Here is a 27,305-nt window from a genome sequence, read left to right on the forward strand (position 1 = left end):
TGCTGTTAAAATCAACACGCTCCAGTTCTGGGATATTTGAGTGCAGGAAACATAAAATTTGTATGAGTGTCATATATAAGTATAACAATTGTCATCAATGGCAAACGCGCGCGCGCGCATACCTTCTCCAAGCTGATAAAAATTTCAAACCCCACATATGTTCACTGTACAATCTCATGACCCACAGGCTTTTAAATTCAATTCCGCGACAAGTAATCTCGATCGTTTGTAAAACTAGTCTTAAAATTAACTTACAGCATTACAAAAAAATAATCCTGCAGCCTCAAACGTGCATGAAATACAACTGTAATTCTGTTGTCAGGTACTATACGAAAACTTACAAACGCGACAGCAATATCAGAACACGTTGATTACTGTGTGGACTTTAGAAAAGTATGTCACACTTGACATAATTTTAAAAGAATGTGAAAATAAATTAAACAACAAACATAAAGAATAGACAAATGCTACCCAGGAGTAGCATAAAAGGTGTGTTTCAAGATCACCCTAATGACAGAACAGCAATAACCTCTGATACGTCAGTAATCTCTACTAGATACACTGCCCAACAATCCAGTAGGAAGTCATCTTCATAACCGCCACCGTGAGAACATAAAGTCTCACAAGGTATGTTTCGATTACTAGATGGCGGGGTGATAGCAGAATGTTGGTCAATTCTTTCCTTTCCCTGTTATATTTTCTGAATAAAATGCGGTTACGCCCAAAGTGTGTTCAGGTTATTATGTAACTGAAATGAGCCTTAAAGCAAACTTAAGTGAATGAAATATACATACCCGTGCAATTTAAGTGCTATAAATCAAGTTTCATGAAATCTGTGACATAATTATGTCTTGCGTGTCTTAAGGAAATGGACCTTAAAATTAATTAATGTGAATTAAAACAGTCATATATAAAACGTGGCGGAGAAAATCTTCAACAACTAAGCGACTATCAACTAATTAAGAATTCTGCTCCATGGAGTTGGTATGCCAGTTTTCCTGAAATTCTGTTGTGCCAGTAAGGGCACCTGACTTGTTAGGTAGTCATTTATGGCTGGTATCATCATCTGTTAACATGAACAAATAGTTGGACTAAAATGTGATATCTTAACTCTGTTGAAATGTTACATTTTATTAACTGGCATTTCATAAGTTTCTCGAGCCTGAATTTATGTGTGCATGGAAACTTTCAAATTATCAAAGTCAGTTTCTCAAAGTTTGGTCATATAATAAAATCTAAATTTGGCATATAATCGGAAAAGTAAACTCAATCTTGAAGTTCCGTAATTATATAAAACCTAAAACCACATATTGGTTTCTGGGTATATTCAAATAGCATGTTTGTAGGAGAAACACAGATATGAATCCGAACAATTTCATATACTGGTGTACCTTTCAACGATGTCCAACAACGTTAGAAAACCATCAATAACAGGAATAGAATCTTTGAGTTTTGGATAACTGAATGTCTGTGCCCATACTTCTACTTATAGGAAATGTAATTGTGTGGAGATAAGACCATCAAAACACAACTTTCCTCTCTCCCTGGGTCCAGTTGACGATAAGAGCTGATTGAAACTTTCATTACCTCTAACTGCAGAATTGAATGCTCACATAACGTGGGAAGTTTGCAACGAGAAGGAATTCATAGCTAAGTAATGTTAACACCTAGCGGAGACCTGGGAAACTCTTTTCCTCCTTATTCTGATTTAGGTTTAGCTCACTTAATTCCATCCCTATATTTGAATTTAATAACAATGACTGACTCCAGACAAATTCACACGATTTTATTAATGGAATATCTAAGTTATTTCATACATGTGTTGCTCAGATACTAGAATGTAAATGGTCAATAGTTACAGAAAGGATATACTGCTAACGTTAGTAAAATTACACTTAGAAATTTATTTAATTTTTAAAAAATCATCCCCTACATGTAAATTAGATTTTGTTGTTATCGCATACGTGACCTTGGTGAACACACGAACATAAATCTATACACGCCTATATTAGGACCAAGACAACAGATTGGCTCTTCATAACCCCATTAAAACGAAGTATGTTGCCGTTTCAATTTAAAACTCTGGTCTAGTTGAAGTACTGTAATAACTAAATTAATAAATACGTAAAATCAAATAAATACAAATTATTTTGGCATAAACATTAGCTTAGTCAGTGTTCTGATTGGACTGAAGGCATTAATCACCGCGCGTCATGAACATGTGTTATCTTTCAGAGTTATATTGATGTATACACAAAGGAACAGTGATGGGTCGGAATTCATTGCTGTTCTCGTCATTTGAGGCTACATGCATTCGATAGTTAACATCAATAATTTATTAGGTATTGCTTTTATGAATATTTAAGAAACCTTTACGAAAGGGGAAGGAGAAAAATGGGTTGCCAAAACAGGGTCTGCTTTCTGAAGGCATCTATCATCATTTACAAAGCTTGAAGAAAACGTAACGTTATAATAACCACAATGATAATGGCTAAATTAAAACACTTTTTGATGTTGTTTGCTGTCATAATGGTCCATCTGCCTCGGATGCGCAGAGGGATTGTGGATAAGATACCGACTGGGGCATAGATGTATAACCTGCATTCGATCTGCGCTACAGCTCAGGCGGTTAGACGCTAATTTCTCACATCGGTGACCGCGGATCGCGCCGAGATCAGGGCACGTGCGATTTGTGAACAAAGCTGTTAGTGGCAGGTTTGTCTGAGAATCATTCCGTATTCCCCTGCCAGTATCATTCCATCGCTGCTCCATATTCAAAGCCTTAACGGTGGACCGACTGCCTGTCTTAGGAGCCCGAGTGTCTAAGAGATTAAATACAGAGGAACCTTTCATATTAAGTCTGTAAAGCTGTAGCGCGTGGATAATATTCCTTTTTCCCGATAGCCCGCAATGGGTTTCTTTGAAAACAAACCAGCGGGTTTTTCTTTCGTTCTGCTCCCTCGTATTGTAAGAAAATGAATTTGTAGGTCTTGGTTTTAAAGTACTGCTACGCTAAAATACAGTTTGAGGATGTCAGCAGGTGATGGCTAGAGACAGAGTTCCGAAGAACAAAACGCCTGGTGAGCTTAGAAAATTATTCAAATATTTTCGACCCGTTCTCTGTCTTTAACAGTCTCGAAACAGAATTTGGATTCAATCTATGCATAATAATTAATTTGAGACTAAGAGTTAATAAGCACATCTCCCTTTCCCATTATCCTTCAAGAAGTCCTGGAACATTCTACAGGCGCCCTATGTCTTTGACTAGGAACTTTCTTAGCTGAACAGCAGCATCCCTGTCCAGAATTATTAATATTGGTTTCCATGTACACAACACTTTATTATGAATTATAATATGTGGCTACATGTTTTATGTACTGTATATAATATGTATAAAACAATGTCGAACCTCGTAACGAAAGTAAACAAGTATGATACTCCGAATATGGCGCACGTGCCAAAACACGTTAAACAAAAACAGGCATAAATTCAGTAAATGTAAATGAAAATTCACGAATAAAAACAATATGCAATAATGTAAAAAGGGATCAATTTGCTCAAATTTTAGAATTGCGTGTCACATTATGTAAAAAAAACAATGGCGTAGCATTTATTAACCCAAATAAACAAGAGTGGCAGCCTGAAGATAAAGCGAGAGAACCAATACATATAGTCACATGATAATACATTCCAGAGGGAGTGCAGATGGAAAGCTGAGTAATCTTAATTGTTTTACGTTAGACAGTCAGAGCAAACAGTACGTTGAAAACGGCAGACGGATTTTTCGGGAATAGTGATTGCAAAGCAAGCGGTTGTGCCTTACATTCGATTTGTTTGGATACAAACAGTGACAACTGTGGAGGCGTTAAAACACAAAACACGCTTCGGAATATGAAAATCTGATTGGAAATGTCGGTGTTGGGACTCAAATGATAAACTCACTTACTGTATCTCGCTTCTCATTCGCGGCTCCTGCGACCTGGATGAGTCCGTCAAGGCTGTGCTCATTTGAGCGCTCAGCAAATGTCATTCCTGGTAATAATTACATCAATGAATGTCGTCCCACAAGCTCATAAGTATAAATTCAACTAATATAAACCATGTGCGTTGACTCGACTGCCGGTCCCTTGTTGTTATGGACGTGCTAATATCCCAGTGACCCAATGAACTGTGAGGAGGAATAATGCTTGCAGCCTAATTAGGTGGCAAAGAACAGCCCGAATGGCGTATCTTTAATAGCTGTCGTACAGCAGCCTTTGAGGGGATAAACACCTTCAAAATCACAGAATGCGGTTCATGCTAACAAAGTTCTCCTTTAAAAGGAATAGCCCTACACAAAGTCCCAGAATCAGGATACAGAGCATGAGCGCCAATGGGACAGAAACAGGCAGTGGACTCAACCTTTCATTTATTATTTTACAACCTTCGAATTTGCAACAAACAGCATCTCTACCAGTTTGCCTGTCGTCTCACTGAACTAGTTGCCTGAACTTGGTAAATTAATTTACGGAGGCGACCTACCGATCCTTCTCTGTCCTCTTGTTTCTTCACGCTTAAAACTTATCTCGTGCAACAGCCTCCTGAGTTTCAAGATAATCTTATATCATCATAAAGTACAAAGAGCAGATAAGACCGACTTCAATACGGAGACCTTTATGCATATATGCGACCTATATAAAATATTCCAAGTGTACTGCAGAGATTTCATTCTAATCCTAGTCGCCTGGTCTAATTACCATATGGACAATAACCCTTCTCCCCCCCCCCCCTACAGCCTTTCATACGCAGGAATGGCCTGGATTTAAGAGAGAGATTACGAAGAACAGCAGTGAGCAACGAGGCGTTAATAGAAAACTAACGGAATTTGCACATATTCACAAAGGCAAAGGGAATATACTTCAGCTGCAATGTTATAGAGGCGGATTAAGCGTGGGCTCCCCAATGTCACTCGTAGCTGATATCTTACATACAAATAAAATGGAGACTCGATACTATCAACGCAAACAAGTAACTGGATTCTTCTACGTTGTAGGATTTCAAACGGACAGACAAAATAAACTTGGATACCGACTGATAACTTGTATCAAATGGGTTGCTTCATTCCACTAATCGAATCTCGATATGCACAACTTGAACTGGGGTTTGACGCCTCGTATCTTCCCTGCCAGTGAAACTGCTCCGATAATACCTAGGAGCAAACGAAAAAGGTCTGCCGATTCTTAACACAAGGAAGAGAAGGCATGTGTAGTTTAAAACTATCATATTTATTTGGGCTGCATTTAAGGTGGCATTTAAAACCAACAAAATAATAAATCATTGATGAAAGGAACTAGATATTATTTTAGTCATTATTAACAATCACACATTCGTGCTCATTCAGGTGTGTATGGAATGGTAACGAAGAACAATTATCTGGAGATATCTTGGTCTTATATCTTTTGTTTGAAAAAGAGAGACCCAAGAATCTGAATGTTTGATAGGAAAACTTATTAACGACACAATCACAGAATCTGATGTCATTGGCGAGATTATAAGCAGAGATTAAGGTATCAGAGGCCAAATTCACGACGCTTCAGGCTCCGTGCCCAAAGCGGGAAGTATATCTTAGGTGTTACTATGATAGTTTCTATCTCGTCTTCTTAATTAAGTTGGAGCACATCTGCTGCTGTGGGAAATCCATTCACGTGACATACAAGTCACCTTGACGGTTCACAAATTTACAAGATGAAAGCCGTAAACGTGCCATGTATGAGAGCTGTGTGCCTACGCGAAAGTAATCTGTAGTCATATTTTTTAGACATTTATGTTGAAATTATTGAATTTTGTTAAATTCCATGGCAAGATTAAAAAGGACTCAATGTAACTAACTGCTTAGTGCAGCATTCGCCTATGGGTTAAACACAGAACTACGGATTTAATATTTCAAAGCAAACGTGAAGAATAAAACATAATATAATTTTACGTGTATGTGAAAGTTAATCTCTCGCCATGACGGAAGATAACAGATTCTCACCGCCATGAAAAACTCAAATATCAAATAAACTCAGGGTGTTTGAGAACAGGATGCTGTGGAGAACATTTTAGGCTGATAGATAGGAAGTAAATGTAGCACAGAGAATACTCCATAATAACTAACTTCGTAATTTGTACTTTTCAGTTATCAAGTTGGCAAAATAAATGGGGATAAGATGAGCACGACACATAAAATGCATGGAGAGATGAGAAATGCAAAATCTTACTCGAAAAACTTCAATGGAATATTTACATAAATAAAGGAAGATAATATTAAAATGGATCTTAAAGCAATATGAGGCTGTGAAATTGATTAATTCGGTTCAGAATATGGATGAGAGGTGGGCCCTTTTGAAGGCAGTAATGGACCCTTCGGTTCCATAAGGCGAGAATTTTTTGACGCAACCAACAATTGGACGCTACATACACAACGTAGATAAAACAACGTCTTAAACACTCTAAAAATCAATCACGATCGCACAGACTGGCAGGAAGTGGGCGCCTCACAAAGACGTGCGGCATTTATCTCTTCAACGCGCGCTACATGCCCCGCCCGTCTTCTCGTGAATCGATACAGACAGAGATAAAATTAATAGTATAACAGTGGACTACTATAGTCAAAATCCGGTGAGTACTTTCGGAAATGAAAAATGTGGCAAGATGGATACAATCTCCACATTCACGTACGTTCACCTCGCCCACTTTGTGCAAATAACGTTAATGGTCTAAATATCCAACCGATCCTTCAAATGGAGGCGGGGATGTTATCAACAGCGACGAAATGTCACTGTTATGGGCCCTAAATGTTATAGCTGTTTACGAGAAAACTGTCTTTATAATTATAAACATTTTCATATTTCTATTAATATAATTTTAATATCAACTCCATTAAGCAAAATTAAATTTTTATGTTTTAGGATACATTTTAAAAATACGAGAATAATATATATATAACAGAATCGCTTTGTTTTAGTGTACAAAAGAAAGTCTATTTAATTAAGGTGTATAATATAGTCTACTGCTATTAAGCACAGATGTAGTTTACTGTAACAAAAATATATGACGTTACCTTGCTTCTGCTAAAATTGTATCAAGATAAATTATTTTACATACATTAAATACTCTTTATACCGTAACCATACGGTATCAATAGGTCCATTAATCGCAAAAATCTTATTTTCTCACACCAATTAAGTCCGTGTTAGAAAAGAATCATGTCCAATTCGTGGAGAAAAATGCTTGGAGAAATGTGTAGGACACAAAGTCTACTAAATCTATACTATGTAGACCTAAGAAAAGGCTGAAAGGTCACAGACGTACTGTTCTGTTTCCGTGGTTTCCCAAACATGAAATTACCTTACCTCTAACTAAACTTCCTATTACGCTGGTTCCAATACGTTTCAAAATAAACTAAAGAAACTCATCAGAAAAGAAATGAAGTATAATTAAGTCTTTGAAGCCAAAGCCCACAAAGGAAACACGTTTCCAATACAAAGATAAACTGGCTGTTTTGTGAAATAACAGCTGTTTATTCTGAGTATCGTAAGAAAATAATAAATACACTCTCTGGAAAAGAAGAGTTTGTGAATATTAAAACAGGTGGTGAGCATCGTTACCACTTGGTTTTAAAGGGATAATTCCAATCATTATCTGCCATTTATAAATTTATATGGGGCAACTCTTGCCATGTGAAACAAATATGTCTACACATTAAAAACTGGACGCGATATCAAATATTAAGAAAATATAAAAATAAATTAAAGTAATACTTTTGAAAACATTGACACCACATTAAATTCAGTAATACTTGCTAACATTAAATTGGAAATACTTTATCTTACGTCTCCTACTTAACATCATATAGCCTAGATGTAATACTATGGTATTACCTGTGATGGTATTGATATCACTCTTGTGATATTGCTTAGAATCTGGCCCTAAAGAAAGGACACAGAAAGAGAGGTTTCGGAATGAGGTTATTAAGAAAATATTCACACCTAGAGGGAAAAAGTAGGATTGTGGAACAATTGAGCAATGGATTTCTTCAGCATTCTATATAAGCATGATCAAAGAAGGGAATACGTGATGGATTGGATATGTAACATGCATGGACAAGATTAAAACAGAATATAATAATTTAGACCTGGGAGCAGACGAGGGGATAATATTAAACTTTATATTAAATAAATATAATGTGAGGGTATGGAACGGGTTATACAGTTCAGAATAAGGTTCAGTGGTGGGCACTTTAAACACGGCAATCTACAAGGAGAAAACAAGAGAAAGGAATTTGATAATTAAACTGGCATTAAATTAACTAATTTTATAAATAAACTGCATTCAAATTTCCACATTGGTATCACTATTAATTCATACAGAATAATACATGACCAAAGAACTCGCAAGTGTCAGGTTACTTACAATTGCTTTTTCGGCTAGAGTTCGAAGGGAGCTACAAATGCCATCGAGATTTCTGCCAAAAGGCATGTGAAATTTGACACACATAGCGACAGTAGTCATACATACAAATATCATATGAAACTTTTGTGTCAAAAACATCAAAGCTGTACTTCCAAAATTGAATCTGGCTAACCAGAGACCTTACATTAAAGTGGAATAAACTGTGTTGGGAGCTGACAACATGGCGACACCATAAATTTGTATAATGCATAGCAGTATCATAGATACCAAATAATTATGTCCTCGGGAAAGCTCTCTGAACAATAGTATTAAAAAGAAAAGCTTTCGTGTAAAATTAAAAGATCGCACGAAACTATGACGCTCAGTATACTTTTAATAGATCCATATATTCCAGAGATACAATGCTCTATTTGGAGAAAGAAAAAAACCGAAAGTTCGCGCCGTCCGTCGCCATGACGTAATGTTTTAAACATGCAGATAAAAGTGTCAAACTTTTAAAGACGGTGTATGACCTCTGATCTGTTCAACATAAGAGTTCATTCTCGAAGAGTGCATTTTTTAGACATCCGGCAGGGTTTCCTGAGTGTAGCTAAATCCACGTACACAGTTAAAAGAGGGCAGAGAAATTCGGCCACACATCCATGCACCGAACGGAATTGGAATCCATGATCCCAGTTTCGAATCGTTCAAGATAGAACTTAGCTCAAACCAAGAGACTGACGAAGAAAATACGCGTAGTTATAGCAATACCAGTGTGATTAATGTAATGGCAGATACGTAAAATTATAAGAGGTCGCTACTGCCTGATATAATCATCACCGTCGTCAACATCACGGATTAGTATCTTGGTCAGTTCTGGTTACAAAAGTCGAGTGTTATCATCAAATGGAATGGAAATTTATGTTTCTTTGCGCATCTCCACAACATTTCGGAATCTGACATTGGTGACACGATGGTCATCAAGGTGATATTGTTGCCCATATTTTATTTACTAAAATGTATAAATGGCCTTCCATTGAATATGTGATGGAAAAAAGAGATCATTCTCTTGTCGCCGCTAGGCAGGTCAGTTCCTCAACTGCTCTCTGTGTAAAACAGTTTATCAGCGCCGCGTGTCGTTTAACTTTTGTTTAATTACTCCACGCTTCTGACGTTATCAGAGTATTACTCTACACACTGATCGCCAGTAAGTGCTACTAGCGTCCTCTCAACGCTCAATAATTTTCCTCTTTCTTCGTCAGACCAGCCAATCTGTAGTTCAAGTTAAAACAGAAATTAAGAAGATACAATACTTAGGAAAACACGTCTAAATGAAAACAAATTCAAGGGAAATTATTTTTCTTTTCATTGAAAACGTACTGGGGTTACAACCAGATTTATGGGCACAAATGTTAATGCAATATATACAGTCTAATTAACATAAGGAAGAGGAAAACAACATTACTCAAAAGTGACAAGAAACCACGCTGATTACACCTAAATTTTATTCGCATGGATTTTCATCTCTACGTTGTCTACAAGCCTCCAATTCAAAGCTGCTTAGATACTCATATTTCGAAGGATCTCAAATAAATTTATAAACCGTTAACACCAGAAATAAAGTTTCCTATCTCGATGCAGCCTGTTCAAGTCTTGTCCGTCAAAAAGGACTGTAAATCGCACTAAAGCTTTCATGAAGTACAATGTTTTGTAAACTCAGAGAACAGTTAAAGTTCAATCTTTGTTTTCAGCACAGTCATCCCTCCACATTCGCGAATTAGCTAATCGCGGTTAAGATCATAACAATACGTTATAGAGAATTCTTATTAAATGTTTCTCTCGATGTATCTTTGCGAGCTTCGCACTTCTAAGTGCGATATGTTAAGGTCCTCTGGTATCTGCAAGTCTCAGAATTTTTATGTGGAACCCAAGTTCCCAAAGGAAAGGCGAGTGTCATTAGCAATGCAAGTTACAGTGTAAAACCTGTGAAGACAGAAACAATAATAATAAATTATTCAATAAAAGAGAACATGTATACATTAACCAGAGTCCACATTTCCTGCAGAGTACGTATGTGACTACATTAATAAAGACGCATACTCACCACCATTATATGATGATGTGCATGAAGTCAAGAACACAATACCACAAGCAGATTCTAAACAAAAATACCCATCAACTAATCGAGTTATAGGACTGCATGGTTGCTCCTTTATTATACACGAGAAAGTATTAAAATAAAATTGAATATGTTCGATAAATCTGTTTGATATGCGTTTTGAACCACTTTTATATCAGTTATCAGCCAAAGTGTTCTACACATTAATAAGACAACACAAACACGCCGTTGTGCTCTTCCATCGCAGAGTAGTGGCCATGCGTTTCCACTCATATTTAGAACAGGCTGGTGTAAAACTATGTCGATATAATGCACGAAAGATGTAAATAACTGTAATCCCAAGCTGCGTTTTATTGCCGAAGGAAAAATTTCTGGATGTGTCAAAGATCTTCCTGTAAGTGTGCACCGCGTAGGATTTTACACTGTTTGTACACGTCTAGCAATAGTGCAAGTGCTCTGTGTTGCTCGCATTATACAAATAGAGCACAAATGTTATGGTTTGTTGACGTACATGATTATTTAGCAGGGTATTACTCATGACAAGCTTATGCAGACGTGTGTGAGCTGGAAAATCCGATACCACGGCCAAAATAGCATAAAACACCGACTTTCGTATGTACTGTCTGCCTACCTGCGAGTGTGCTCTGTAGAAGTGACGGTGCGGACCAACCGACCGTCAACTATTCCACGAATAGCACAAACAAGTAAACCTTATGTGTTTGTAACAACAAATCGGATCAGCATATCTCATTCTGTTGTAAAATTATGAATGCGTTACTAAAAATCAAAATTCTGTTTCCGCATACTATATTTTCGGAAGACAAGACACAGTTCTATGACGTGAAGGACTAAGAAATGTGTCGTCTTCGAAAAGGAAAAAAAAATCCTTGTTTCTCCATACGGACACTTTTTCCTCAGTGCCGTCAGACAAAGCCGGGATACCTTAAATTAGGCCACGACCGCTTCCTTCCACATCCTTTACAATTCATTAGCCACTATCACCCTCTCATTCGACGCTACATAGTCTGAGATACTGAAAACCCATCGTTAAATAAACTACATATTACAAATCGTTTCCAGCACTTTTCCGACTAACAATTCTATAGTTCCAAAATCGAAGTTACTGATTAAATGGATTTGCAAGTCAGCATATGCAATGAAGTTGCGTAATAATATAAAGAAAATGCGAAATAACCAATAAGGAGTTCAAAATGTTTAATGTTATTTTCATTTGGATTGTGATCTAGGTGCCGACATTATGCGGTCATGTAAGTGTTCACCAAGGTTTAGGATGAACGTACAGCCTGTATATAAACCGAAGATGGAAACAGCGTGTTCCTCTAGAACAGTGGTACCAGCTACAAGACTATAAATGTCGCAAAGCAGAAGATCATAATTTGTACGATCGCCGCCATGGAAACATCATATTTCTTTCAAGTCCATCTCGTTAAATCGGTAAAATTTCTATAAATTTTATATGAGTTGAAGCTTTCACAGCGACTGAACTCCATAAAATCTGATGATGGAGGCGGAGAAGATTCCGAAAACGTTGGACGTCTGTCCGAAATTGACAGAGCTTGTTGTTCCAGAAAACTGTATCGAATTCTATAAATTTTGTTGACGTGTTTTGTAATTTTCTTATAACTTTATTTTAAGGATAACTAGTTTCACGTACCAAAATTAACGTGTATGTACTATATTTTTTCGTCCTTAGACATATTTTTTGAACCTGGAGCACAAGTCCATTACACGAGTAGCCTATTATAACATAATTTTAATGAACTTTAATTAACGTTAAGAGTTAATTTACTTTTGGACTTCACGTAATTACACATATATATTCAGAGCCGTTTGACAGAAGATGACATTTAATATAACGCAACCTCCAGTAGTCAAATAAAAGTACTATTAAATGTTAGTTTAATTGACTTTAATTCCCAACTAGTCAAGTCAGACAAAAACTCCATATCGACTGGTCGTTTACCGAACTGGGTTGCACATCCGCTTAGTAGGCGGTCTGTTAATTAACTGATTAAATGGATGTAATTCAATCTTAAACATATATGTTTCAATGGCGGTGTTTGTATTATTGAGATAATTTTGGTACTATAAGAGGTATTAATCTCCTAGCCATGCTATAAATATTAACTCCAAAGGTCTGGATGCCAATTGAAAAAATTATAGTTTGTAAGCTGATCGATAAATTCATTGTTTTTACTTAACCGCAAGATATATTGCCATTGAACCTTACTCTAACCCAATGGAATCCAGTCTTAGCCTTCAAACTCCACTTACTTAATACCTATATTAAAGTATCTTCATATCTATCCTGTAGTTCCAAAGTGATTTCTATCTCGACTAAAATGTTGTTTTCCCTAATTTTTCCACTCGTTCCATATCCCCAGTCCATTTTATCATCCTTATAACGTATGGCGGAAATAAAAAGTATTAAGTTCCTCCATATGTAATTGTCTCCATCGTCCTCCTTTTTGTTCAAACATTCTTCTCGACTCTTGGACACCCGCAATCTAGGTCATTCATGTGAAAGGTCAAATTTACAATTTATTTTAAAGATTTAACAGACCATTAACTGAAAACGTAGTAAATAATGTATTCTACTGGCTCCTCTACACCTTTCAGTTTTGTTGGGTAGCTTCACAGATCAATAAGGATTTGAAATTTGAAGTACGAGTAGAAAATTTTCCAGTCCTCTTCCATTCCCACACAGCTGAAGAGGGAGGCAGTTAGGTCAACTGCACTTGAAATGGTGGCAGTGGAAAGCCATTGGGTAGAACGAATCCCGTTCTGCATTGCTTACCGAACCGAAGAAGAAGCTGAGATATTTATTTTCATTCCTGAATTCGAATTCTGTCTAGGGCAATGCGGTCATTGCACTCCAGTTGCCACAGTGTGGTTCGTACATAACGTGCATGAGATAAGTTATACGAACGCGCGGCCAAGGCCGACTGAACTTTTAATTGTTAACATCCACCACTTTCTCCAAAAGCTCCCCTTCATAAACTTCTATCCATATGAGCACTGTTGTGAAACTTGTTATAAAATGCACATCATTAGAGGCCAACCCACATCTATACTTTTCAATATCCTAGGATAAAAAAAAACTTATTGAATTTTTTTCAGTGAAGAAAGATGAATGGATACAGCTCATACAAATGAACAGGAATCTGCGACTTAAAAACCATAGCGACCAACGCCAACACGGAGTTACGCATTCATAGTATACATCTAATAGCCTGTATCTTAACTTGGCTTCAAATTACTGTAACAAAATGTCGAGTAATTCTAGTCTGTAAATCGGTTTTGAATTAGGGAATTGGATCACTCCAACACAAAGTTAAAACCAGAGAAGTAATTAAAATACTGAAATATAACAGACCTACTTACCAGGTAAGAATAAATATATTAAGATTGATGTGAATAACAAACCATTGATTTACGCTCGGAAACAATCGTGCAGAAACGAAACAGTGTCGTTAGAACTTTCCTATTCTCCCTCCTTTCTTTTTACTTATATTAAGAAGAAACTTCATGAACTAAAATAGAATTATAGAATCATTATTTTTACTGTGGTGAGCAATTCTTAGCCAGGCGAAAGACGAAGAAGGAGGTAATGAAATAGAGTAGGAGTATAAAGATGATGTAGAAGCGAAGACAAGTAAATCAGAACCCATAGCTACACCAGAGACCCCAACTCATGCGTGCTAATATCATATGAATAAGTCGCGCCTTATAAATCATGAAACACAACACACTGCAGAACGCGTATCGAAGAAACTCCCGAATCTTATTCAGATTCATCTTATATCAAATAGAAACCACATTAATATACATTTCCAAGTTTTATACTGAAATTTATGGAGATTTCTGTTCTACAAATAACAAATATGCACCCAATTCAACAGCTATGCAATTAGTCGTTCAGCTACTAAAAAAGGGACATTTTACACGAATCTTGGAATCGAGGTTCTCACGGTAGTGAAGAGGTCCACTTCTTCTGAGCTGTGACGTCATGTTGTGTAGTATGAAATTACTAAAGTTTTCATGGAGAGGAGTTATTCTTGATAAAACGATATTCACTTAGATGATAAAGAATTTCTGGAATATATATTACTAACACACAAGAAAATAATATACAGCACTAAAGGTGTAAGATCAAGAACAAAATAGGAAATTACTTGCATGACTTCGCATTCACCGTCGTGATAACCTCAAATCCTATTTGTATGAAATTAAATGTAAAGGCAGAACAAAATTAATAATTTGTAATGGCAATTTGAGAGGAGGGAGTAGAACTATAAAGATAAGAATGAATGTTTAGTACGAGAATGGGACCATGAGTTATTCTCATATTACAGCTGTGAACCGCACACAAAAATACGTTGTATAATACAATACCGGAATATTTCGTTTATTAAACAAATATAGAGCACAATCAAATGGCATTAGTCTCATAGCAAATGTTGCACTAATAACTCTCGCAATAAATAGCAACACTGAGCACACAACATGACTATAAAACATCTCTAAATTGGAGTTAACCTTCAAAAACAATGTAAAATGGAACGCCAATCAATGCAGGTTATGCAACATAAATTCGTGTGTTGTTTCCTGCTTTGAATTCGTAAGTGAGCAACATGGTTCCATTGCGTGTGTTTACAACAGTTAAACTCTTCGGATTGTGTTCGTCCGGATCGTGATGCCACGTAGACTTGTCGGTGTTTTCGAAGGAATATGCTATCTCCCTCTGCAGGGTTGTTCCTGAAGAATATTATTCTAAAACGCTGGGAACTACCCGCAGAGATAGAGAGCTACACGATATAAAAAACAGAATGTCGCAATCTTTATGTAAAATGTCATTACCAACATTTTCGGAATTATAAAGATAATTAACTTATGTGATGATGGCCTGTTTTGTCGTCGCAGTGAGAATCTAACATCTCGCATTTTCAGATTTCACTTAATCGTTTGATATAAAGACAGACATAATTTAAGCTTTCAGAGGTTTCATGTCTCCATCGGAATATGAGCTCAGACAACATTAGTCTTTTCCGCTTTAAAGCCCTTGCATTACATAAGAACGAGTTCCAGCAGCGTAGTTGGGTGTGCCAGACCGCGAACACCGCGATTCAAGTGCACTGATATGTAAGGGAGATGTAGCAGCTCTGTGATTGGTTACTACAGGATTAAGTGTCATGGACACAGTATCCCTGGGGGCAGCAAAAACCCCGCGAGTAGACGTGTAAAATCGATGCACGGCCAACTACTATCTAGTAATGTTAGTGCCCTCTAACTACGCCATCTATGCCACTCAAACTGACGTCAAGACATTCTGCAGTTGATAGCCATTCTGAGTCTAGTATCAAGTTATTAACCTACCATTCACGTTATGTTGGCGACAATGACATGCTTCATATCACAGCTTCTATGCATATTACTAGAGGGGTCACGTACCACGGATGAAGGAAAATGCACTAGTGTAATGTTAGGATGACAATTGGTTTTGGCGAACTGTAATAGAGACCTATATGAATTAGGATTTTATATTTTTCGGAAATTGGGCGGCAAAGAGCTTCATAATTTGTGTTTTTCATAAAATACGAGTAGGGTAATAAAATCAAGATGGGCGGGATATGCAAAACACGTGCGAGAGATGAGAAAATTACACAAATTTTAAGTCGGAAAGGTAGAAAAGAAGAAAACATTTTGGAGAAAAATAAAAAGGGAGATAACATTCATCTGAATCCCAAAAAAGGATAAGGTTGTGGACTCCAATCATCTCGCTCAGAATAGGTGTGCCAATGGCGGGCTTCTGTTAAGACAATAATGAACCTCGGTGACACAAAAGGAGGGTATCTGCTGAGGATCTGTACGACTGTCAGTTTCTCAAGAAGGACTCCGAAACATGGAGTTCCTCAGTTAAATCAGCTTTTGTAAAATAATTAACTTTCTTATTAGTTAACATGCAAGTTATCCTCATAATTGTGTTGTTCTAGTTATGTATAGTTGGCCTACCTGTGGGACTACGTCGTCTAACGGTTGAGAAAGGGTAAGTGAAGGACTCTTACCGTTAAAAATAGCACACGATCAGCGACATAAGCTAATTGTAGGAGCCGATACTCATAATAGCAACTATGGGTATGAGGGAGTGAGGGGGGGGGGGTCGTTCATGTTGACCGTGTATGTCGATACCCACCGCGGCGACCGTAAGCCACAACTAGCTGGCTAACAACGCGCGGATGGCTGATGCTGGCTAATGTAATATTTTATTTGATCGTTCTGCTGTGTTCTAGTGCATGAAGTACTAGTGAACCACGAAAATAAGACGACTCTTTATTTTTCGTTATTCACAGTGTTAGCCGGGCTGACACGATTAACATGAACGCTGTAGAAAGGAAATTGTCACGGCTTATTTTGAGAATCACATGAAATCTGGCCCACTGTGTTATGTATGATCTGAAGATTTCACGGCGACAAAGTGTAATGCATTTTTCTTGGACAACAAGTAGTGTCAAGTAACTTAATGGGAAAAACACAAACTTTTGGAGAACAACCTTCGTTCTATTCCTCAGGGTACTGAGGCAACTGAAGCAATTAAAGTCAATGAAGCAATTGAAATTCGACTGAACTCCGATACCACCAACCAACCAAAACGCTAACTAAGGACAGAGTCCTGCGCAAGCGCAAGCGCAAGACATCGTCCCTTACTAGGTAACACCATTTCTGAGTACGAAGCGCATTGCTGGAAATGGTAAACAAGGCCTTATAAATAAAACGGGCATTTGCTTACGCTAACGGGGTTCTATCGTGGAGGGAGCCTCGACAATTCAAACTAGGGTCTGTTGCTGCTGATGGGAGGTTATCCCTTCAGGCAACTTGTCCAAAAGAATTTCGTTGGTTGGTTCTCTGGGGTTTGAACTCAGAGAGGGTGGAGCCGCTTCGACTTGGGGAGGAAATCACTTCGGCTGAAGGCCTCCGTGATCGGGGGTGGCGGGCCGAATGCCAGGGTATAATTCAATAGGGGCACATACACAGCACATCTCATCGTCACTGACTTTACCATGCTAACAATAAATGGTAAGAGTAACCTACACATTATGGAGATGCCCACTCTGCTATATTCTCCATAATGTTGGTTTCCGTCTCAAAGGTCCAAATAATCCTCTCTGCTCTTTCATCTAACACACTCTAGAACTATGAAGAGTGGACTGAGAAGGTAGAAAATGCCAGTGCCACAGGACAGGCGGTTAGTCACCGATATATTCATGACGTTGGCCCGGGATTCGCTCTCAGGACAGTTCATGTGAGGTTTATGTAAAAAAAAAATGGCACTGTGCATTTCCTTCGCGTATCCTCTGCCCGCATCAGTTCACTGACACTTCATATTCGTTTATACGTAATCTGGGTGAAGAACTACTCCAACCGGTGCGTTAACGGGCCCTGTTCCACACGCATCGTTTCACCCTATCGCAGCAACACAAAGGAAAGACACATTAAAACACACTGCGCCTAGCAAACGTTTTTAGAGTCTTTTGACTCCACAAAGCAATATCGATCGCATTTGATGAATAGGCAAATGATCACGTACGTTATAAATATCTACCGAACTAAGAGTCAGTCCCGCCATGCCTTTCGGGTAAACATCAAGCCATTCACAGGAATCTCCAATATCACACGTTCGTCATTCGGTCGCACAGCCCTAAGACCTGAGACGATCTCAATTCCGATTGACAGACAAGCTGCGCCAGAGCGCTTCCAAGGTTCCGCCGCCTTTCATCCGCCAGAATTACGTACATCACATTGGCGGCCGAAGCAGTGACTCAGAAAACATTTCACTATAGAGTTCAACAGTAACTCGGGTGCAAAGGCAATTGAAAGTGACAAAACCTTCAAAACAATCCACGCGACACTACAGCCAACCGTCCCACAGACCAGGGTCCATGGTAACTTAATAAATCACTTTTTTCATGTAACTCAAACCACTCAACCACTGTCAGACAAACCAGTAATGCGACTTTTCATGAGCCAGCTGAGTCTTATTTATGGCCTCACCCCAGTTCCATGAATTAATTTCAATATAATATTCTTAAATGCCTGGGCCTCCGATGCAGAAAACAATTTCGTGCGATCCTTCGTCTCCAAAATAATCCACAACTTTCTTACATTAGTGATATGAGGTCTGTACTACAAGCGGCGTTTCTAAACGATCGACCATCGTTTAACAACTATAATAATATAACGCCAATCGTACAGACTATGATGCTTCTAATTATTTTCATTTCACAGCAACAGCATTAAAAATCAGTAGTGTGTGTAATACATACAGCGAGATTAAAGCAAACAATTATTTTCAGGCGGGTCCAATCAGTTTCCGCTCCTTACATGACGCTCATTATGTAACGTTTCCATAGCAACTTTCGCTAATTACTGGGCTATTGGATACCAGTGCCTTGATAACCCGCGAACTTCAAAGAGATGACAAAGTGTATCACAAGTGGACTGATCGTAAGGCAGTATTGATCGGTTGAGGTCGAGGTAATAAAAGAGAACTCGGACTCATGTTTAATAAATGATATTTGTTCGTCAAGGCGGCGTCATACAGTCAGTTGTTTATATTTTCCTATGCAATGCACAGTAATTATTGTGTTGATCAATTGCTCGTGGTTTCGAGATCGTACTAACGGATGACGAAAACCGTTAAAGACATAAGAGCATGTTTCATCGGACTGAATTGCCATGTTGCATGCTGTGTGTTGAAGGTAACCGTAGATTTTTGCTTACACAATCGATACACATAACCTGTCACGTATAATAAATTTCTGACATGTAAACATTTCTACGAACCTGACAAATGTTTCTAGTGCCTCATCATTTACTTACTTCGAAAATGAAGAAAAAGACGAAAACAAAAACTACGACAGAATATCTTCTGGTTAGCTGCGGATAAAGCCCCTCGTGAAGAAGACAGTACGTGTTATAATATGCAGCAACTCATTTATTTTGTCAAGGCCATTTGCTTACTCCTCCTCCAAACCCATTTGGAATTCATCTCTTCAGCCTATACATCATCCAGTGTCAAAAAGAGACTACACATTTTATGAGGTGTTCCTTTCAATGAGGTCACCCACAAGAACGCACGTTTATGAGTGGGAGGTTTATGGAAGTTGTTGCCCTCAAACGAACTACAGACGACAAATTACTAGTTGTGTGAAGCTGAGGAAATCGAGGACTGCCGAGGTGTAATTAACGCAAGAGTGGAAAAGCGTTCTTCATTGGGGAAAATTAAATTTACAAATGCAAACGTAAATCTATCGTTGCTAAGCTAATCACAGGACAAACGCAGACTTAAAACAGGCACAGAACCACAAATCCCTTGTTTTACATTAACTTTTTAATATATCCAAAAACGTTTCAATTTAAAGTTGCAGATATTAATTCGGGTAATATTCTATGCCACGTAGCAATGTTTATACGATTACTAACTCATGATTAAATTTGGAATGACCTCAACGTAAAGAACTGATGATACAATGGATCGATACAAACAAAAATCAATATTGTCATCCATCTTTTAGCGTAGACCTCTAAGACTAATTTCAGCAAAATCTTTTCAGTAATTTCTTAGGTGTAAACGTGCGGACCAATTTAAAGCATTCATTATTCACAGTGGGAACAGGGGTTCGAATCGCTCTTGGGACATGTCCGCGTTTTGTCCAATTTATTTTGTGTTGTTCTTGCGACGGATCAATCCCCTGTCCAACGAGTATGATATCTAATGTCCAAAAATTAAATAGTTTCAGAATTAATTATAAACTGCAACGGTCAGAGGTCTAATCTGTAACCTGTGAAGTAATGATGAACAGACAATGTTAAACATAACTGAATCGGCCATGGCAGAACCACATGAGTCCAATTTTCGAGAGAACTGATTTATTGCTACCAAGGCGGTTACTAGGGACAAATAGATCATAACCCACAATAAATGATAGCAGCCCAAACCCTTACTGCGGTGGGCGGCCTTATCTATTTGTTTCCCATTTAAACGACACGAGTCCTGGGCTCATGTTATTTTGACCACACAAAAACAAATGAAACCTGCAGCAACTTAAACAGGTCACCCCAGTAGTGACAAGAGACCCATAAACACATGACGTAAGTTATGCTCCTTGACTATTTTGTGGGTAAATGTTGACAACACGAGTAAGAAATAGCCTATAGACCGAATATGGATGAACACATGTTATAACCGCAAAAGAAAATTAGATACTTCACAAATGTTCTTGGAGAAAAATAAATCAAACGTAAAGTATATAGTATGTTAGCATTTATTGTTTTTAAGTTTCTTCGAAGTGAGTTTTCTGGACTCGTGGTTTTCAAATGATCGATTCAGTTGCGGGGTATGAAATGAACTGCTTTCACAAACCCATGCATAATCATCGTTTTCCCACTCACAAATTCAGATATGATGAATCCGAAGCAGTCCACTCCCGTCCTTAATTCACGTGACCCTCGTAATAGGTTTAGACAGTGATCCAGTTGAAAAATCCATAGTCGAACTTCAGGCAAATTCCGCTTTCCGATTCATAATCCAATCGCCCGATATCATTTGTCTTTGCGTTACTGGCCTTTTATCAAGCACGTAAGACATGACAAATGAGAACTGCCGTTGCGCCATAAAGACTGCACCAGTTGATGATTTCCGTCAGCTAATAACATAATATCAAGCTCTGGCTGTCAGGCTTAAAGTCATCCACAGATGTAAGGCCGCACTGATCGATCGGAAAGACTGATAAATCCACATTTCACTTTGTATGAGTGAACCTGCATGTGAGACTTTTGTTCAGTTCTCTTACGGAATAACAGCGATAATAAATTTCTACTTTAAGGACGCCGGCATAAAGTTACATGCTTGAATGCTGCAAAGATATTTTATTGTAATATTAGCAGCTAGTAATTCCAACCATATGAAATGTCGTGTTCAGTTAACAGTGGAGGACAAACGGCATGCCGGACATGAGTTCATGTTTTTGATGGAAACGGGTTTATTTATAATTATTTGTTTTATTTAATAATACATTTCTCTACGAAATGAAATGTCTGTTTTCGAACATTTTAAAGCACTCACAGCCAAACAAAAGATTCAAACAGAACTTGCCCACCTTTTAACAACGCGACAGCGTCTAGTTCTCTGAAAACGCACTGCATGATTTTGGGACTGCACAACTACCGCTGGTTGTTTATCAAACCCCACAAGCTGTAATGTTTAATATTTAGGCTTACAGCTTCAGTTCCTGAGGGCTGAGGAACTAGCTGGTAACGCTACAGCAGTTGGCTGTGCCCGCTTCGAATTTCTGTTGTCAGACTGTGAACTGGTAATTCTTTAGGCTTCCTGTACACTTATGGACCGAAACGTGAATGTAGTTCCAAGCTGGTAACAACCAACTCCTCCCAATTTTTTAAACAATTTACAGTCCTGATCGAATGTGTTGAGAACCACAAACCGGGAGAAGTTAATTATGAGCCAAAGTGTACAAACAAAAGCAACTCCAAACAATATCATCGTTGTAAGATTTGAGGTTTTCCCAGCGGTGAGTATGAAGATTTCTGTCTTCTGGGTTGTTGCACTGTGTAGACTGGTCGATGTTTACCAACGTTTCTGAGGTCATACTGCCTCCGTCATCGCCCTGATGACAGAGGCAGTATGACCTCTGAAACGCTGGTAAACATCTACCATACTACACAGCGCAACAACCCAGAGACGGAAATCTTCAATATGATCGTTAATATGTAACATCAGGTTTGACAACCCTGACACCCCTGAAGTTCAGTGGAAGTCGATCGCAGTAATTCAGCGAATCGACGGTTATTCCTGACGGCATCATTTCCTAAACCTCTTTCACACGCGCCCCAAGGGCGAGTAGAGAGAGACGACAGTGAATTTTAAACAGGTCGTATGAACATCGGATTCAGTGAAACATAACATGGCCTGCATTTGCTAAGACACACACACACACACATCGCATTTAAAACAAAAATATCCGCCTCTATATGGCCATGGTTTTGGGAAGCTCTGGCAAAAATTCTCCTTCAGGACTGATTACATGTTTCATGAACTTTTCATATTAACCACCAAATTAGAACGAGGTCTCTAAAGTGGTTCCTTGAGACATCCTAACTACAATTAAGACTGCATATCCCCTCATGTGTAATTTTTCATGCCCTGTATACTTCATCCTTCTTGATTTAACCACAGAATGCAAAGGCCAAAAGCTTAACAATCTTCTTACGTATTCCGAATCCGGAGGTCCCGCGTTTAAATATCGGCCCGTAAGTCGGCTATCCTAGTTTAAAGTTGAATGCTAGGATAGTACCTTAAATTAGGGCACCAGTACTTCCTTCCACATCTCATTACTCGTTAATCGTCCTTTGATTAGACGATATATAGTCTGAGCTACTGAAAGCGTCTATATATCAATAATTAATTAAATTGATCATCCTAACAACATTACAAATAATAATGCACCAAATTTATCCAACACGTAAAAATTCAGGACTGGATTAAATAAAATGTCTATAGCCCGAAAAACTGCAGGAAGTTACATATTAATGAGATGAATACGTCGTTATTGCTGTTTTGTATTGTGAACCGAGGAAGTCGACGTTTAAGAACACAAAGGTATTTTTCGTATTCAGTTTACGGTTACAAGACAGCATAACTGAAGGAAGGCAGTGGTCAAGTTACGTCTTTCGGAAAATTAAATCGGAAGTCATTTGAACTCGCCCAATCATTCTCTTGTACGATAAACCGCCGGCGCAACACTGCTAACAACAAAGTCCACCGCTGGATTCTGTACTCATCAATGTCTATCCTCAACCTATTGACCTAACCTAACCTAACCTCCCATCTTATTGTACACACGGAGAGCAGCAAAAAGTGGTTGACAAATCTGTTTCGCTCTCTGGGTTCAAATTTTGACTCGGAGGTTAGCCACGATCACAGAGTTTTCATGACTACCGTTCCTTCGAGACAGCTTGAAGTCCCATACCTCAGAGCACCTGCTCTAGCTGTTTTGTAGAATGCAGTGGTTACAATGCATAGATACTACATCACAAAGAGGCCTTTATACGTTTGCAATGTAGTCAGTAGATGGAGACAAGTATCGTATATGAATTTAATGTAAAACGAACTTGGTGAATGAATAGATTTACTTTTTTACCGATAGTTTCCAACGCTGATAACATTTGAGACTATGGAAGATAAAGTAACAAGTGACTGGATAAATGTTGATATTCTTCATAGTTGTACACGTCAGCTAAAATCGTTACAGTAATTAAAGCAGAAACGAGGCGATGGAGAAGGTATGCAGCACGCACAGGAAACAGGATTGACAAAACTTACCGAGAAGAGAATCAGGAGAAGTTAAGAGTGTAATAATAAACTAGATCTTAAATGCTACGTTGAAAGGGTATGGAATGGATTGAACGGCTGTACTGCACGGTTATCCCCTAATACCAGGAAACGTCTTTAACAAATGAATAATGTCAGAAAGACTCAGAATAATACAATAAAATATTCCAGGGGTGTTCAGCCGTGACGGTATGCAATGAGTTTACAACGTTTCTGAAACTGCATCTGTCTCCATCAGCACGGCTGACATGATCACACGGCTGTTACTCATCAAGATTTTACGTCGAATGAAGCAATATAGTCTGAATATGGGAGGAAGCGGTCGTGGCCTAATTTAAGGTACAATCCTGGCATTTTCCTGGAGACATTATGGAAAACCATGAAAAACCCCAGTCAGGATAGCCGGTGTCCGGGCCTCGATTTGGGCCCAGGGCCTGCTGAATGCGAAGAAGGAGTGATAACCACTCGACCACGACGTTCGTTGTCAGCAGTAGAATGTGTCACCGTCGCAATTAGTAAAATATTAACCACAAACAGAATTACATTTTAATAATACCCAATGTTTTGAAATTACTGAAACGGTCAGTCTACAATTGCTAGTAATTACATTAATACGCAACACCAATTTCAATAAATCTGAATGTGGTATCTAACGCAGAGATGCTGATGGCCACGTCATATAACGACAAATCCCGTCCACTTATCACAGGACAATGATTCGTACTAGCATTAAGATAGAAGGACAAGGAAAAAAGGAACAACTGAGAGTTCTGTATGAAGCCGTGTGGAACTTGTGAAAGTTGGAAGTCCAATAGTCTGTTAACTACAATATAATGCCTCATAAGCTGTTATTTTCAAGCGACAGCAAAGTTTCCTTGCAAAACATTTCCTGTTTGAAATAAACTTGAAGTGAAATCAATATGAAATTGGAAGAACATATAGGTTCATTTACCCGCACTGGAAAGAACTGTGATTAAGTCACGACGACAAAGTTAAAACCACTGCAGTGCTCCAACGAACGGTGGTGTAATAGAAAACACCCTGATACAATACAGGCTACAAGGTAAGAGAATGACTAATAGAAAATCACGTTGTCAAACATATCGCTCTGATTTCATCGCCAGTCTGAGGTGGTAGATTTGCTCCAACAAGAAATGTAAATACATAACACGCAGTTTATTGCAGTCAGGCAAATTATCTCTTCCGTAAAAGCTGACCGTCTCGAAATGAACGTAACTTCAGCAGCTTCACTCGGAATCTAACTTATATATCACTCCGAGTGATTACTCAGACATAAACTCAATGTGTTGGAAATAATTTAGCATTATCTGTTTCTAAGAGCTGCCACACTTTAAGCTTTACAAAATGAAAATTAGAACGTCAAGCATATATATACATATATACATTAATCGTGTCAATACGATAAAACAGAAAACCAAAAAAAAAAACTGTTAATACTCTTCTGGACTGCATTGGACTAAGTACACAAGAAAAATACGGCCAAAAAATTGAGAATATTAATTTCAGTGAACAGGGCAATGGCAACAGAATAAAAAGAAAAGTAGGACCTACTATTATTAAAATAAAATTCAGGACTCTTATCTGAACAAGAAAACTAAGTTGCTTTCACTGCCATCTTGTAAAAAACCGGAACCACATTATGGCGCAGCGAAAGAAAACATAACGGAAAATTTGGCTTCGTTCGGGTGAAGCTGCTGAAAGTAAAAACACATACGAAAATGCACTCTATTCTTTACCTTGCTTGCCCCATAATTCAGATCCCTTGGCAAAGGATGTTATCATGGAAGGAAAGAACGTTCTGATGGTTCGCCTACTTCAGAACTGCTATTCAAACTAAATTCATGTATCAACATCGCTGTGGAAACGCGCAAAAATATTCTTTGCGGCGACAATTTTCTTTCAAATAAGTTTCTACACGACATGAGATAAATATGCAGATGCTGGTCTTCTGAATAGTAACACTGGCGATGTGACCCAGAAAACTAGCATCGAGTTTGTACACGTTTAAGAACATTTCACCGAGTTTAGTAATAACAGTTACAGGTATGAGGATTTCTGTCTTCTGGGTTGTTGCGCTGTGTGGTCTGGTAGATGTATGACCCCTGAAACGTTGGTAACATCAACCACACTACACAGCGCAACAATCCAGAAGACAGAAATCTTCATACTCACCGCTGTGAAAACCTCAAATCTTACACAGTTACAGGTATGTCATGTTCAACAGTATTTCATATTATTGGCCTGTGCAGTGGTACTTTTGATATACCGTTGCTGCCTTGGTCCCTACCACAACTTCCGGGATACCATATGTTCTGCCCATCGCATCCTCCTTGCTTTTATAAAGCTACTTTGGTAAAGAAAAAAATTATAAAGCCATTTATTCATTTTGTGATTTTCTCTAGCTTCCTGCCACCTCATCCCTTCTACGTACAAACACTTTCCTCAGCACCATATCCTCAGACACTTTGAATGTGCAATCTTCCAGCAACGTGAGATACCAAGTCTCACATCCTTATAAAACAAGAGGTGAATATTAGTTTTATTAATTTTACATCTTTAGACTGCAGAAGGGAAGGTATAAGTTTCTGTATTTTAGCAGGCATTCCCTAGAACCCTAGATTCGACATAATAAACGCATGGCTAGTCAAGTTAACCGTTATGGAACTCGAACTTTCACTACCGTGTTGACAAGAACCCCCTCACCGGTCCCTTTCCCAAATCAGATAAACCCAACCCTTACCTCAAACCTTATTTCCCTACGATTCAATTTAACATTATCCTGTACAAAGATAATAATGTTGCAGTCGTGTGTGGATTTTGGGTCGTAGACAAGAAAACAGACTCAGTGTAAAATTATTATGTTTGTCTTCCAGCAGAACGACGCTTTGATTTTATACAATACCTCTCTTTGTGCCTCGTTCACACTGTTCTCACGGTGGTGAGTATTAAGACAACTCTGTTCTTGTTCACACGAACTTAGTGGTACTAGAATGTTTTTATAATCACTATTCAGTTAGACGCTGATAGGTATTCCAGATCTCAATCACCCGAGTCGACTTACACTGGTAACTCGCTCCAGTAAGTCGCCTTCACATTAACGCTTCTCGCACGTGTTCTGGCGGAAAATTTGGCTTCTCAGCACCGAGTACTGCAGTTCTGTTGGAGAAATGATAGGGAAATCCCCCCCCCCCCCAGAACAGAATACACAGAATAATCAATCGATTGTTATGAGCAGTCACACACTCCTTCAATCTTACTACCATGAAAAAAAACAATGAGGGGTCTTCGCCACCAGTTCAATAACTACTGTTCGTTGGTACCGAATGC

At 38.3% G+C, this 27,305-nt stretch overlaps 1 protein-coding gene across 6 annotated transcripts in view; it reads right to left on the reverse strand.

Moving 5' to 3' along the window:
- Fur2 (furin-like protease 2) overlaps positions 1-27,305 on the reverse strand; it is a 1,061,088-nt gene that overhangs the window by 90,530 nt on the left and 943,253 nt on the right. The window contains exon 1 of one of the 6 annotated variants that reach the window (XM_087340821.1): positions 26,881-26,901. The exons of the other annotated variants lie outside the window; for them this stretch is intronic. The gene's annotated coding sequence lies outside the window, so the exon portion shown is untranslated. Of the gene's footprint in view, positions 1-26,880; positions 26,902-27,305 lie in introns of those variants that run through there. 6 annotated transcript variants of the gene reach the window in all.

The sequence above is a fragment of the Zootermopsis nevadensis genome, unplaced genomic scaffold (assembly GCF_977971745.1).
Source record: "Zootermopsis nevadensis isolate Lab colony 2312 unplaced genomic scaffold, Znev_1.0 Znev_ptg000061l, whole genome shotgun sequence".
NCBI classification, from domain to species: Eukaryota; Metazoa; Arthropoda; class Insecta; order Blattodea; family Termopsidae; genus Zootermopsis; species Zootermopsis nevadensis.